This window comes from Chinchilla lanigera, unplaced genomic scaffold, assembly GCF_000276665.1.
Source record: "Chinchilla lanigera isolate Chin_1 unplaced genomic scaffold, ChiLan1.0 scaffold00018, whole genome shotgun sequence".
Lineage (NCBI taxonomy): Eukaryota > Metazoa > Chordata > Mammalia > Rodentia > Chinchillidae > Chinchilla > Chinchilla lanigera.
The window spans coordinates 21906072-21910106 of record NW_004955419.1 but is presented as its reverse complement, the minus strand read 5'-3'; positions in this window follow the sequence as shown (position 1 = coordinate 21910106).

Sequence of the window (4035 nt, the reverse complement as noted above, 5' to 3'; positions counted from 1 at the left end):
TTTTGTCATTAATTTCCAATTTCATTGCACTGTGGTCAGATAATATGCCTGGGATAATTTCAGTTCTTTTGCATTTAGGTAGGTATGTTCTATGGGCTAGAATGTAGTCTATTTTAGAGAAAGTCCCATGTGCAGCTGAGAAAAATGTGTATTCTGATGTTGTAGGGTGGAACACTCTACATCTACTAAATCCATTTGCTCGCAGATTTGGTTCAGATCTGTTATTTCTTTGCTGAGTTTTTGTCCAGTTGATCTATCTCTTTGTGTCAAAGGGGTATTGAGCTCCCCTATTACAATAGTGTTATTAATTATATGTGTTTTCACGTCTGTTAGGATTTGTCTTATGTAGTTTGGTGCTCTGATATTTGGTGCATACATGTTTATGATTGTTATCTCATCCTCTTGCAGTTTCCCCCTAACAAGTATGTAGTGACCTTCATTATCTCTTTTGATTGTTGTCAGTTTGAAGTTTACATTGTCTGCAAACATAGTAGCTACACCTGCTTTTTTCTGAGTTCCTGTTGCATGGAGGATTGTTTTCTATCCTTTGACTTTCACTCCATGGATTTCCTTTTGAGTAAAATGTGTTTCCTGTATACAGCATATCATTGGATTTTGTTTCTTAATCCATTCTGCCAGTCTGTTTCTTTTGACTAGTGAATAGAGGCCATTTACATTTATGGTTATAACCGATATGTGTGGACTTATCATTGTCATGTTATTTACTTGTGTTGGTTTCCTACTTTTCCTACTTGTTTAATTGCTTGCTCTTCTTGACTGTTCCTTTCTATTGTTGTTTTTGAAATTGTGGTCTTTTTTTCTCTGTCTAGAATATCTTTTAGTACCTTTACAATCATGGTGTGGCACTCATGAAGTTCTTCAGTTGTTCTTTGTCGTAGAACTATTTTACTTCTCCATTGAATTTGAAGGAGAGCTAGATAGGGTACATCAGTCTTGGTGGGAAGCTATTTTGTCTCAGGACCTGTAATACCTCGTTCCAAGCTCTTCTCGATTGGATAGTTTGTGTTGAGAAGTCTGCCGTGATTCTGAAGGGCTTTCCTTTATAGGTAATCTGTTTCTTTTCTCTAGCATCTTTTAATAGTCTGTTCTTTTGCTGAAGATCTGGGATCTTGACTATTATATGTCTGGGTGTAGTTTTATTTTGGCTATGGTTAGTTGGAGTTCTATATGCCTCATTTAACTGTATATCAGGTTCTATTTCCACACTTGGGAAATTTTCTGCTATTATTTCTGCAAATATTGTTTTTATGTCATTTGTATTGCCTTCTACTGATCCATTGACTCCAATTAGTCGTACATTATTCCTCTTTGCCTTGTCGTGCAGCTGTTGAATTGATTTTTCCTGGCTCCTTGTTGATTTTAAGAGATTATTTCTTTCAAGATCACTAGCTGCCATGCTGTCTTCAAAATCTAAAATTTTATCTTTGACTTCATTCAAGCTTTTTGGCAGCTTTCAATGTAAGCTTTGATTTCCTGGATGTCTCTTTGAATCTGGTTCGTGTGTTCTAAGTCATTTCTATATTTTTCATTTACTGTTTCTGTCCATTGCCTATGTTCTTCTATTTTCTTATATGTTTCTTCTTCAGATGTGCTGAGCAGTTCTTTCATTATTATTGTCACTTCACTTTTTTGCCTCAGAGATTGTTTCTGATCTGATCTCTTCTATGGCCAGATGAAGTTATTTCTTTACTTCCATTGCAATCATTTCAGCAATTTCAGGTGTATGTTTACCAAGTTCTACTATGTTGATGTCTCCTGAACTTGTTCTGAGTGGGGTGGTGTTCTGAGATTGTGCTTTAGTCCTTTGCCTTGTCATGTTTGATACCAGATGCAGAAAGCTCACTCTCCTTGTTCCCTAGCAGCTCAGCCAAGGCTGGTAGTGTCCCTAGTTTTCCTGGTGGTCAGGCTTGCCCCTCAGTGTCCGCTGAGATGCACTGCTTAGTCTAGGGTTTTCTGCCAGATGATGAAGTGTATATAGTTCTCCCAGGTCTCAGATGTGGACCGTGATGTCAGCTGATGTCAGCCCATCTCATCCAGAATCCTCTCGTAGTTCAGGGCATACATATGACCCAGAATCCGGTTGCACTGGTGGCACAATCCTGGACCATTGGACCTGTGTCCCCAGGCAGTTCAGGTTACAGGCAAAGCCAGACACAAACTGCAGTGTCAACAGTGTGTGGACCACCTGATTCTGTGTCTCCAGGCAGTTCAGGATGCACACAGCAGCTAGACATGGGCCACACTGACAGAGGTCACAGACTGCCCATCTCTGTGACCTCCAGGATGTTGGGGTGCAAGCAAGGCCCAAACCCGAACTGCAATGTCAGCAGTTCGTGGAGCACCTGCTCCAATACCTCCCTGGGTTCTGGGCATGCACAGAGATGGTGCACATGCGAACCCCAGTGAGAGCAGTTTGAGGGCCTTCTGAGAGCGGATCTCCTGTCTGGTTATCTCTATAAATTATAATTTCATCATAATGTAAACTGATGTGTTTTTCTTTGCCTTTTATGACTTCATTTGAAGTGGGAAATAATGAGCTCAATGTATATACATCACTTCCTCTTTATTAGGGAAGCTTCATGGAATTTATGTGGATGATTACTTTATGCTATGGAAAACATACTTATTGCTACCATAGAGATAACCCCAAGACTTTGGTTTAGGGAAAATGAGATAATTAAAATATTTGTCACAGTAGGTCTTAGCCTGAGTGAGGCAGAACTCTAAGGGGAAAATTCAGTCATGGATGAATGGATTGAAGAAGGAACCATGTAGAAGAAAAAAAATTTTTAAGTATGAACTCTGTTGAGGATCTTAATCCAAATGTCCTGAGTATACATAAGAAAATTTTTCTTTCTCCTATCTGATGCCCAGCTCTATAAACTCAAAATCACTTCAAAAGTCACAATAAGAAATTTGTGTAGGGAGCAAAATCAACACAGTTATCTTTATTTGCATTCTGATTTATATATTCCACTTTTAGATCAGAGTGACCACAATGTGATACTGATATCTGAAGGTGAGAAAAGAGTGTTAATTAAGCATACTCCTATTGTTATTTTCTTATATAGATAAAAATAAAACTTGTAAAAAATTGAGACAAAAATTTTATCCCCCATCAGCTCAATATGTTATCTTTTGGGGGTTGGGGCATATACCAAGAATCAAACTCAGGACCTCATGCTTGCCGAGCAGGTGCTGCACCACTGGCCTACAACCCCAGCCCCAATATGTTATGTTTTTAATTTTTTTGTCAGTATTTTTAAAGGACGTGTTGGTACAGGAATACAAGAAGCTGTATTCCAATAATACAGACTAGTTTTCTAGTCCTGGTTGAGTCTCCACGAGCCTAAAGACGGTCCTCAGATTTCAGGTATATCTGCAAGAATCATGTACCCCCAATAATCTGAGCTGGGATGGAGTTAATTCTGCCTACTCCAAATTTGTTTTTGTTGCTTATTCCCAAGATGGCATTGTATATGTAATCTTGAATTTGCTTTGATTGCTTGTTCATTATTCTATGTCCTATGATGAGGAGCTCCTATTTCTATAACATCATTATTGGACGAAATAGCTCATTAAAATACAGTGTACATAATTGCATCACATTTAATTCCTAATTTTCAGAGGTAATATCTAGTTACTACTTTGCTTACAATATTTATTTTCAATGTTCCCAAATATTTCACTCACACAAGTGATTGACTTCAAAGGGCAAGTAACTTCATGGAAAGTTTACCATTTTAGCTCCCACACAGTAGGCTTGTTTGCAAGGTCACTGGCAGCATCTCACTGTGACCTACCTCTGTGTACCACTTTCAGATATATTCATGCAAGCTCAGAGGAAATACTTACTTGACTTACTGACCACATCATAAATGAAAACTCACCCATGCCACTAGATTCATAAATATTTGCCTATTATTTTCTAAATATTCATGGGGTTTTTCTCTTTTCAAGTTTATTAAATTTTAGGGGCTGGGGATTTAGCTCAGCGGCAAAAGCGCCTGCCTG